General features: G+C 41.1%; 1 long non-coding RNA gene across 1 annotated transcript; it reads right to left on the reverse strand.

Annotated features, from left to right (window-relative positions):
• Positions 1–3836: 3836 nt before the first annotated feature.
• Positions 3837–7582, reverse strand: LOC142774444 (uncharacterized). The gene is made up of 4 exons (XR_012886399.1): positions 7457–7582; positions 6649–6726; positions 5550–5674; positions 3837–4660 (listed from the first exon to the last, which is right to left on the reverse strand). It is a non-coding gene; the product is annotated as an uncharacterized LOC142774444 (long non-coding RNA).
• Between the last annotated feature and the right edge of the window lie 5143 nt (positions 7583–12725).

The following is a 12725-nucleotide window of genomic DNA, read 5'->3' on the forward strand; positions in this document are numbered from 1 at the left end:
AGCCTTACTCTCATGTCTTCATATATGTTTATTGTTCTCAATGCGCTTGCCAGCATTACTCTAAATTATAGATGGTTGTGAAATATGATAAAGAAGTGTTTTTCAGCATATTAGGCAGAAGAGCTTGTGGGAAAAAAATACTGCTCGAGAACGATACTTGGCCGCATACTAAAGGTGTGGACTCACACTATACCTATAAACAAAAGCAGCATACTATAAATACGTGATTGAGAACATGACAAGATTCTCTAAGGCATCACTTTTAATTGGAAGGGTATGTGAGACGACACGACAGCATGTCATCGTCTTCAAATTGTGTACGCACACACTACACTCATCCATACACATATAAAATGAAAACACCAACAATGGCACACAGGAACGTGCTGCGGCAGACAAGATTTCATAAGGGATGAAGACACGACCCATTTCAATTCATTGAACTATAATGAAACAAACTCTATGAAAACGGAGATTGGGTAATTCGACGGTTACAAAAGCGGTGACGTTTTCCGTAGACTGAAAGCTATACACAACTCTTACAGTTTGATGACATAATTTCTCGAGGGCTATAGAAACACGACATCCACTGATATGATTCTGCGTCGGCCAGCAATATAGTACGAGAACACATACGTTTCGCGATCATTGAAAAAATAATTGGCAGACCCCACGTACCTCAGAATCGGCATTACGCGACGCATGCGGAGGGAAAGTTACCGTGTTGCATTTTTTTGAGCGACACGTCATCCAATGACGCCAAGTATATGTACAAATGTTGCACGCAAAACATTTTGAACACTTGGGGATGTTTATATAACCAGCTCGCGAGTAGGCTGGCCCTGGACACTGCTGCATAAATCAACTCAAGCGCATGGCAACTAACCACAATTGACGTTAACCTGATGTGACGGCTGTATGAAAGGAGTACATATGTAATGTTTATAAAAATTGGTAGGCAGTAATACAACCACTATTGGCGTTCCAAGAAGATTAGCACCTCTTTGAAAATTAGTTCCGAGATCTGGCGTAGCTATGTAGGAAAATGCTGGATTGCCATGCAGAATGCTTGGGTTTGATTTTAGCTGACCCTGACATTTATTCTTTGCATTCGTTGGGTCGACGCTACCGATGTCAGGTATTTCTGAACGCTTGCGCTTTATGATTGCCCATGTGTGTTCTCGTCGTTCTTGGGTAAATAATAAGTGTCAATAACCTGTGGCCTATACCAAAATACCAGCGGCACATACGCACCTGTGGGTGTGTGCCACTGTGTGACGGGAAATGTTTGATGACGTACGCGACAGAATTGTGACAATATCTATGTCTTAGTTAGCGCATCATATTCATCAAACCACCTTACCTTTCCATGATAATTTTCATTCACGCCAAGTTAAGGGGGTGACCACAAGAGTACCCAAACGTAAGCGGCTAGATAGATAGATAGATAGATAGATAGATAGATAGATAGATAGATAGATAGATAGATAGATAGATAGATAGATAGATAGATAGATAGATAGATAGATAGATAGATACGCCCAATGTCGCCGAAGTTCACTAAGAAATGCTTCGCATTTAAAATGATCCACAAGGTGAAGCGGCCTGCTAGGAAATCTGCCACCGCTAGGCTCTGGTGAATTATGCCGACGTAAATAACGACTTTTGCAAGTTCTTCCTACAATGAATACGCTGCTAAGTGGCTATAGTAGAAGGCAGGCAACATACTAAGTGCATGAAATGTTTCGGATAAATAAACACTTAGGACACCCGCCATGGTAGTCTATAGGCTATGGTGTTCAACTGCTGACCCGCAGGTAGCGGGATCTAATTCCGGTCAGATGGAAGCATTTTAGTAGATGCGAACATTCTGGAAGCCTATGTGCCTAGGTTTAAGTGCACACTGAGAACCCCTTGGCACCATAGTTTCCACGGCCACAACTACGACGTCTTTCATATCGTGGTTTCGCGACATCAAACAACAACAATCATTATTATATAAACACTTACGGTTCACGATAGCCATGATCGAGCTTTCGTTATTGCGAAGTTACCTGCGTGAGAGCTTCTGAAAGCTGAACTGTCATCAATAGCCGCCTATATATTTCTGAAAACAACACGTACGTACAATGTTCTTGAATAAGAGTAGGTTCAAGCAATGGCATTGTTAATGTGGTGGTATTGACTCAATCGGCCGGCCAGAAATTACTCGCTAAGCAGACCTTCTTGCTCCTTCGTGTCACAAGTATAAATTTGAGCATTGATTCAATTCTACAACTGCTCACATTCTCCAATAGCTTCGTTTGACATACGATATAGTCGTTCCTCTGTGATACATGAGTGCGCCTGGTAATACGGTTGCTGTCACACAGTCGCAGAACTACAGGCTGCTATTGAAACCCAAGTTGTGTCAACTTTCATGCGTGAGTGTCACTGCTTAAGATGACCTTGTGATCTCTTGAAGTGGTAGGAATGGTCTTCGACATTCAGTGAGGTTTTGTGGTGCAAGGGCCATAACTGCCCAAAGAGCAATGGTCTTCAGCATGGCTGGGATCAGTGTCCGTATCGCAAAATCGAAGAAACACGGATATCTTAGTTTGAGGCTTTTTCATGCAGGCTTGCTTCTGTACCATCCACTTTCCCTGACCAAGAAACACTGTATGTACACAGATAGTTCTTCCATTGTTCATTTGTGAAAACAACAAGAAATCACAAGAAAATCTATAGTCAACACATGAAAATTTTTCACGGGGCGATAACACACTGATAAAAAAAAAGATGTCTAAGTGCAGATACGGGTAAAAGAGAATAGATCAAAATTACAAAAGCATGGCCTTTTGGATTGTCTTCGTTTCTCTTCTTGTGTTCGTGTATACATGCCTATTTTCATTTATCATGAATCCACACCCACTAGGCCAACTCCTTGTCGTTATAAGTACAATACTGCCGCATCCCTCTCCCCCCTCTCATTCAAGAGATTGAATTACACTTTACTCTAGTAGACATGTCATTCAGCAGCTAAAAACTCATTTTTTCACCACACCTCGAAAAAAGGTAACATGGACTGGCTTTGAAAACACGTTGTAGGCTACACAACCACACTTAACACTCGTACGCGCGACATCACGATGATTGCATCAGACATTTTACTTCGCGAAATTTTGATGTATCGTTCTGTAATGACATTACAACTACGCTTCATTCATAAGCTTCCGTAAGCCAACACACACCACAATCCACTCCCAGCTACCACTTCTTAGCGAAAATTTCAAACTTTGAGAGAGTTATGTTGCAATCGGAGCACTCGATAAAATAACTTAGAGTCAGAAATCCAGGTACGTTGTTGCATTGTCTTATGCCACAGCTCGTAGTCGCGGTACTTTCTACCACAGCCAACTACAGCGGTCATCGTAAGGAAAGGGAACATGTATGGTTTAACACATATCGCATAATAAGTAACAAAGATTGTTAGATGTATTTCTCTTCTTGAATGTTGCAATTACAGGCCTATATGACAAGAACATCGTCGGGTTGAGAGCTGGGCTAGTTGGTGAGACATCATTTAACCATATGGTGTAGTAGCGCAATTTTCACGGGAACGAAGAGGACAAGAACACACGACACTCGCTACTTCAGTAGGGTTGAGAGCTGGGCTAGTTGGTGAGACATCATTTAACCATATGGTGTAGTAGCGCAATTTTCACGGGGACGAAGAGGACAAGAACACACGACACTCGCTACGACACTAGTAGCGAGTGTCGTGTGTTCTTGTCCCCTTCGTCCCCGTGAAAATTGCGCTACTACACCATATGGTTAAATGAAGAACATCGTCACAACTGACTTTTGTTCACAATGAATTTAAAAACCCATATTGTCTACCTAAAGGACTTCATGCAATCGGCAATGGGTGGTTGAAGCAATCGCGGAATAGTATTTTTCGCGCACGCTAGCAACAACAAGGAACAATATGAGACAAAACCTTAGGAGTTCAATATAAAATCAATATGATACATGCCGACGTTGCACAGGTACATGGTGTGACGCAATGAAGGCCTGGCACTATGGGGATGTCATTGCGCAACATTGTGATATTATGACAGCATTATAACAACACAGGAAAATACACGGGTGACACTGGATATGCTAAAGTTAATGCAGCACGCGTGCTTTTAAAGAGAAGTCAGCAAAGTTTCACGGTGCGTAACAAATACGTTCTTACTCTGAAGGGAACAATTCACAGTCTGTTTGTGGATGGCTTTACAAAAAATGTGGAATAGGAGGAGATATTACAAAGCCCAATCGACATTACACATATATCTATAACGTTTGAGTTCATGATTACCAGTTCTGACAACCTTGTTCCACACCTGAACATGTGCCGGCTCTCTCACACGTAAACATTGGTACACTGTGCGTAAAAATTGGTACACTGTGCATCCAACTAAAGAGGTGCCGTCAGGGCGCCAATGCCAATTCAAAGCAAAACAGTGCAGTAACCGCATTCTGGCACGTTGTATCAGCCGTAATCACAGTCGTGGAACGGAGTGAGTGACCAGGTGATTCGTCGCCTCAACTTCGCCATGTTGTCTATGATGAGTTGGTTCTTTGGGTCCAGCGACAGGGCCACTTGGTAGTGTCGAAAGGCACCTGGGTATTCACTCTGGGAAAAAACGTGTAGCATAATATGTGAACATTACTGATTGTACACAAACATTCTTGCATAGAAAAAGTGGTATTTTAAGGTTAAGTGCAGCCAAAGGAAGTGTTAAAAAAGAAATAAGCATAAACTACAGTGTGTTTCCAGAAGGCCTGTAATTACTGGCGCATGATCAAATAGTTGGGTAGTTGGTTGGCTCTTAGACGCCTGGCGCAACCAGCCCAGGGGATTGGCCTTAAAACATAGGGTACGTTATTTTAGAAATAAGACTGTTTTGCCAGCCTATTAAGCTTAGATAAAGAAGTTTTTTATACGAAAAAATAGTTAAGACTTTTAAGAAATATAGAATAATAAAAGTGATATTATGCTTATGCTGTACACTCAATTCGTTTTGTTTTTCTTAGAAAATCGCATATAGCTTCGCAAACATTCTTGTGGCTAAAGCTCTTTCCGGTCGGTCCAAAGGAAAAGACTGCTGGTAGGTATAAATTTAAAGCCTACATATGAAGAGGTTCATCTAGCACCAGTCTTTTATTTGAAAATACGCTGCATGGTAAGAAAAAATGCAGAAATCTTATCTCGTTGCAGTGAGCGCATAAGGGTGACTTTAGCAGACCAGACCTGTGTAGGTAAAAATTCAGTAGGTAGACTAAGCATCGTACTCTCGTAATTGATATTTCTGCCCTTCTAGAAGAACACCATAGGTTTTTCGAAGTCTACTTAGGAAGAGAAAACTCCGCTTCTGCGAAGCATGACATTTGAATCTTATCCGCTGTGGCAAAATTTTCAAACCATGCCACGGTGTAAAATGCTATCGTCAGTAATATAGCGAATATATGACCATTATGTGAAGCCACTTCAAGTGCATCTGAAAATTCATGGAGGGCATTACCTTTACGACCTAGTGCTCATACCAATCGAATGAGACGTTCATATCTTGGGGCAAGGGCATAAAACACTTCTTCCCAACATTCCACATATTCGGTGCAGTTATTGAAGTGCAGACAAACAGGCAGCCTGTGAGAATGAGAGCATCTGTTATAGATAGAAGCTATTTCTATGATTATAAGACAGTTGCAAGTAATTTCGCTTTGTATATAGGTGAAAAATCGGGTAAACGAAATGAAAAAGACCAATTAAACAATGAAGATGAAATTGCCATTTCTGCCTTTTCTTCAGAAACTGAAGCATCAGTTGGTAGTACAATCTTTAAAATTAATCTTGCCAGGTGGTCTTTCACAAAAAAATTTGAGTACCTGCTGGAAACATTTCTGCAATACTTAGGAAATATATTCCCGAATTTTATTTTATTGTTTGAATAAGTCTCCTTAGCAACAGTACTTCATGAAGGTTTACTTGTAATGTTTCTAAGAGATTCTCAACGACTATTACTTCTGGGCAGCCTAATGTAGACCACTGTTGGTTGAAAAAGGCTGTCGACTCAATATGAAAAACCTACTGTGACCTTCACTGTGGGGATTCATAAATTTTGAAAAAATACGCACTGTTAGTGTTTGGAAACTTTTAAGAGTTGAAGGCAAGCGTGCTTTTTTATATAAAATATTGTTTGCGGCAAACATAGGGAGTCCAGGTCATAATCGTAATGCTTCGTGTTCTAGAATAGTGGTCGAAGTTTGTAGGCGGGTGCTCCCGAAAACAAGACGCAGCAAAACTGTACTATCGGGTGAGTACCAAAGAATGTATCGTGACGAGCCATGATGACGCAAACCATGCCTGTACTGCTACCTCTACAAAGCATCCCTACTGCCCATGCTCCTTCAGCTGCCATATTTTCTATGTGCGGACTCCACTTTAGATTTACTGTATAAGTCGCTCATAAATACTTAACCAATCCCACCTGCGGGATAACGTCCTGTCTATAATGTTCCTAAATTCGCACAAGAACACTTAGCTAGAAAACTACGATTGCGCTTTTCCTTGTGGTTATGATATATCAATGCCGTCCTAAAGCCCATGAAGTCACAGCTCACCTTCAAGTGCCTGATCACAGCAAGGTCCAGATGAGCATGAGCGAGATGAGGATAGAGCCGGATAGCTGCTTCGTAACTCTGAAACAAACAAAAAAAAACAAACAAAGTGGCACCTTCAGACATTTTCCTATTTTTTATGCACTCTAAAATATGAAAGATAGCACACGCGTAGAGTGATAACTATATGATTTGAGGCACGCTCTTTGGTACAAACATGGGGTGTATGGCCCAGGGAATGATTGGCGTTATTTTCTCATTTCCGTTTTTACTTGACACGTATACGGAGAAATATTTCGGTAGTATTTGCAGCTTTAACTACGCAACACATATGAACATGATAAACATAAAACCAAGCTAATTCTACTGTCCATAAAACCACGTTTACAAGGTTTCTATTTTAGTAAAAATTACTCTATGTATATAACAGTAAAAATTTCTGCCGACTGATGTAGTTATTGAGCACAATACGGCATCTTATTACTTGACTTTGCCTGCCCCCCCCCCCCCTTTTCGTTAAGTCAGTCCGAGTCCTTCAAAAACGCCGTATAGTAAATTGGAATGAATGCATGAATTTTATGACTTTCTTGCGGAAGGCTCTTACCTATGTGACTTGGACGTCCAGATCTCAAATCACGACAAAAGAAAACCATCGTTTCGAGAAACTAGACAGAACCAATAATGTGACCTCATAGGAATGGATGAGCTTTTATTTGATTTTCTAAACGTCAGAGATTCGTGCAAAATACGTTGAAGTATGAAAACCTCCATTCGTTGTTTCATTAAAAACTACCACATTAAATGTACCTACCTGTGCCGATGAGGTTATGTCACCAAGGTCCTTCAGCATGCCACCGTGAATACTGTGTATGTTTGCACAATGAAGGTCATCAACATCACACTGCTCTAGATCATTCAATATGTTGTGCAATGCCTGAAACATTTGAAACATAAAAAGAACGTAATAACTAATAAATAACCAGACAAATCAGCACGAGAACGCATAAGAGTTAATGCATTCTTCATTTTCGTTCAAGCCAATTCAAGAACTCGCTCCGGGTACGAAATTATGACCTATAACTTCCCGGCTAGGCAATGTCACCATGCCAGCAACGACAGCACACCATCATGTCACAATTTCGCCCCAAACGCGAGGTGCCAATATTGAAAGCAATCCGTGAAAATAATGAATCAATATGAGTGTCGTTCTGTTATCGGTTGCCTATAGCGACCTTTCAGATGTTACCTTCTCTTATGAGCCTCACTTACCCCATGTTACTTCTTTTTTTATGAACTAGCAAGCCATGCTGCCTTGCTAACTAGCTCTCGCGTGGAGTGTGATATCACAATGCAGAGTTAACGCTTTTGTGTACACCACCTTTCTGGAACATTGTAAACATGGCAGCGTTGCCTGTAAAGGGTGCTCTGCTCAGCAGTGATCGTTATTGCGGCAAAGCCATCTACTTCACAAGAAGGTATTTCAAAGACGTTAGTCTTTCTTGGGGACCTTCGACGCAAAAATTTTTGTCTGTCTGTCTGTCTTTCTGTCTGTCTGTCTGTCTGTCTGTCTGTCTGTCTGTCTGTCTGTCTGTCTGTCTGTCTGTCTGTCTGTCTGTCTGTCTGTCTGTACAATTCTCTGTTTGTCCACTCTTACCGGCATCGGGTACTTGAAACGGCCGACCCTATCCACAGCGACCACCAATGTTGCTCAAGGTTGAGCGTTCATGCTTGTGCAATTGTCAATTAAAAACCAATTATGGCGCATGTCTGGGGCACCATAACAACACGCATATATTCTGCATATGCATCTCTTAGAATAAAACACATTCATAAGTAATTTTAGGGACCGTAGCGCTTATCACGCTGCGCTTACCATGCAACGCTTGCACGGTACGGGGAGTGTTTCCAACGCTTTGCTAAGACGAGATGGTGGTGGCACCTACCCGTTGCCTCGCGTTCTACACCTTATCACCTCTGAGACGGGCACGCATGGCCACGCACTTTGTTTTCCAAAAGAAACTGCCAGATGGCGCTCATGCCTCATGTATGACGTGACTTGATGCGCTCGTTCGCCTCCGCTGCACACTCGAGGCACTCTAACGCAGCGCCCCCGGAATACTACTCACCGAATTTCCTGCGCAGACCATCAAATAAATGTTTTTTTCACTCTCTCCACACGCAAGACTAACATCTTTCGACGAAATTTGCAGATTACATTCGGATACGGGGCCAATTTTTTGTTTTGGAAATACAGGAAAGACAAAAACTCGCAACCATGTTTCGTAGATTTTAGTAAGTTTGTTTTTTTCTCTAAGAGGTATTTATATAACTATTAATTATGAAAGGCCTTCTTAACTACTTGGCGTCTCTCATAATCAAATGGTGGTTTGGGACGTTAAACCCCACAAATCAATCAATTATTAACTACTTGAAAAAACTACCTGCAGGGGGCAATGTTCAAAAGCTCAAGACATCTTCACTTTGGCGCAAAAACGATGCAAACATGGGAGATTTGCATCAAGTGTTTATCCTGTCTGTCATCATGTCCTTTTTTGAGTGTTAGAATGAAGGTGTCTGTTTAACGTACGTAATACCAAAATTTTAAGTTTAAGACATGAAACCACGTAAAAAATTAGGTCTACTGTATTGAAACATTCTCGTCATTTTGTAACAGCAAAGCTGTTTGGAAAACTGCTCTTTATGAGAAGATCACAGAAAAATATCATCATCATAAACAGGTATGGTAACACAGATTAGATGTACGTATCACTTTATTCAGCACTTGAAACTAAAAATGATGAAGTGAACAATTTACGCAATGAATGACGACGAGGCCGAGTTGATTACCCGGGTACTTACAACAAGAAAATATTGAACGTACAAGGAAACGGCGGCTACGAGAAGATTCTAAAGTGATTGAAGGCCTACGACACTATCTGAGGTGCGATTGCATTGGGTCGGCGCGAGATTTTGTCTCTAGAATTCCGAAATTCATGTCGTGTACTTACCCTAACTGGAAGCTATGTGCGTTATTCAAGTTTCGGCATTTTTATTCTAAAAAGAAGTAATTTACGGGTCGTATGACCTATTAACAGTTATTTTTACTAAACCAATTCGATCAAGTCATTGCACTTGTTGAACACCTTTAGTTTTCCGCAAACGTTAACGTACATTCGAACACTCTCAGTCAAATTTAAATGATGCATGCCTCTTTGCACGCAACTGTTGCCTACCTGGGAATGTAAAGAACTCCCTCGGCTACCACGAAGCCCACGATCACGAAGAGATTGGAAGCTGGTAGGAAAGGCAGCAAAGTCAACAGCAGTGGCACAAGTAGTCCTAACGAAGGCCCGTCCAGTCGCTCGACATTGTTGTGACAGCAGTGCACTGTAGATTCACTCGACGTCTTCATGCGATGCCCAAAAAGGTATCGCACGTTAGTTCTCATTAAGAAGGGACCAAGTCACTTCAAAATTATTGGTTCTACCTCGCCTACCACTTTTAATATGAGTCTCGCGTACGGTGCTCGACTACTTGAAGTTTCGCCTGCAGGCGCGAACACGGAGGCAGTAGGGACAGAGAGTCGAGCTAATGCGTAAGGGCCGATCATAAAACAATCTAATGCGTGCAAACACAAATACCACATGTGAATGCTGGACGTTGTTTCAGTTGTCTTGTTCTATTACGCTGTTTTCGTGTTTTCACACATTACCATCGTTTACGATGAGTACTTCTAGTTCTAGGTTCAATTTCGTGCCAGCAAACCATCATATCGCATTTACCTCCTAACTTAGAATACTCAAAAGCATATTTATCACTATCATAATCATCAGCGTGTCAACACCCACTGCAGGACAATAGCCTCTCCCATGTTCCGCCAGCCTTCTTGGTTCTGTGCTTGCTGCTGCCACTTTATACACGCAAACTTCCTAATCTCATCTGCCCACCTAATTTTCTGTCTCCCCGTAACCCGCTTGCCTTCTCTGGGAATCCAGTTAGTTCCTTTAATGACAAGCGCTTATCCTGTCTACGCGCTACATGTCCGGTCATTGTCCATTTGTTCTTCTTGATATCAACTATAAAATCCTTAACCCCGGTTTTTTTTCCTTATTCACTTTTTTCTCTTCTTGTCTCTTAAGGTCACCCCTATAACTTTTCTTTCCATCACTCACTGCGTCATCCTCACTTTAAGCTGGACGGTTTTTGTAAGTATAATAATATGCCTTAAGTGATATTTATTCTTCAATTCACAATATTTTAACAATATGAAAACTTAAAACTTCGAATGCAAGAAGTTTTGTGTGCTTCATGGCAGACGGCAAATAACAGGAGAAACAAAGGCACGCAAAAGTTTGCATCTTTGTGGATGTTTGCTGACAGCAACACATCTTCAATATTGTTTTGCCTTGATGACAAGCTGCTCCACCTGTATACCAGTGTGTGCTCTGTTTACAACCTGTATGTAAAAATGCTGTTGAGCGAGAATTAAATTTGTGTTACTGGTACCCTTATAGTACCAATCCCGTAGAGCCAAGCCATATGGTGGTTTAAATATTCAAACCTTTAATGCACTGACTGAGCTTGCCAAGACATAGGTAAATATTAAGGTTTTCGGTGGTTGAAACACAGAGCCAGGTTTAGGCTTATGCCCAACCTTATAGATCACTGTGACCAAAACCCAAAGGTAGCGTTCTCACAGAACAAACAAAAAAAAACTGAAAACAACTGCGAGATAATGGCTTATTTGACAAGCGCTGACGTAGCTCAGTGCTATAATGCTGGGCTAGCAACTAGCAGATGATGGCTTATTTGATAGTTCTTGCAGGACGGCAGCTAGGAAACGTAATAGCAACTCACGTTGTCTTTCTCGTTTGATGTGTTCACAGCCCGCCTGCCGAGAGCCAAAAGGCAGGTGAATACTGTCAGAGTAGCCAGATTCCTGGGGTCAAGTGATGACGTGACGAGAGGTATACTACCCAATTGCCAATCGCATGACAGGGTGAGGGGACATAACAGGAGCGATGCGTTGAAGGCACATAAGTAGCTGTAAACGAGCAGCCTGTCATGAAAAAAATATAAAAATAACAGGCTAAGGGGCTGGTGACACGCTTTTAGGAGATTGTTGTTGGGATTAACCGTGCCACAAATTTTTCCTATGCGTAGATCCGTGAACGTGCTCTATTGTTGCCTCGAAAGGAATTCAGCAATGTGTTAAATATGATTAAAAGGCCAATCAAAGGGCATTTTTATTTCTAAAATGGCATTCTTTTCAGTAAGTGATCAAAAATGATAATATGTCTATTACCCAAACACTGCTTATACATAAATACGCCAGAAGAGCCGTACGAGCTACTCCGTAGTTAACATGAATCAGTGAAAAGTAAGGGTTATTAGAGGTAATTCTGTAGCAGCTTGCAACAACCTAACCTTAATTTCATTCACCGTCTTTTTTCTGTGCAATTTTTTTTGAAGTTTGTCTTTTTAGAAAACTCACTTTTCTTGTACGGGTTGTGGACAATAAACAGAAAATATATGCGTGAAAGCTCTCTTTTATATGGTTAGAAAATTAGTAATCTTGTTGTTTGTTTTCTAGATTCCCATACTAACCCCTCCACCCAATATATAAATACTTTCCTTCTAAATACCATCTTAATCTTTACGACTTCTCTCCAGTTGCTCATCTCTTCCGAAAATCAAGATACCTATACGAGATTTCCAATGGGCACAAAACACGAATTATTTGCATGTTTTAGTTCTAACCTTGATATTAATGTACTGTCGTTCCTTTCTAGGTTCTTCACAGAACAACTTCTCCATATTTGGAGATTCTTCTAAAAAGTAAGAGTTTCTTTTGTGTTCACCACCTGAAGCAATTGATAGGAACTGTAGATTGCCTATCCTAAGGAACTACCACTATGTTCTGTCCAAGCGCAAAGCGTGGATGAGGGATGAGTATCTCAAATAATTTACTATTAAAAATACAGCTGTGGAGCCGTCAGTACAGTTAATACATCAAAATCTTTATAGCTCTCACATTCGAACCGCACAATACGTGATATTGTAAACCTATTCTCGCTCCT

This window comes from Rhipicephalus microplus, chromosome 10 (assembly GCF_043290135.1).
Source record: "Rhipicephalus microplus isolate Deutch F79 chromosome 10, USDA_Rmic, whole genome shotgun sequence".
NCBI lineage: Eukaryota > Metazoa > Arthropoda > Arachnida > Ixodida > Ixodidae > Rhipicephalus > Rhipicephalus microplus.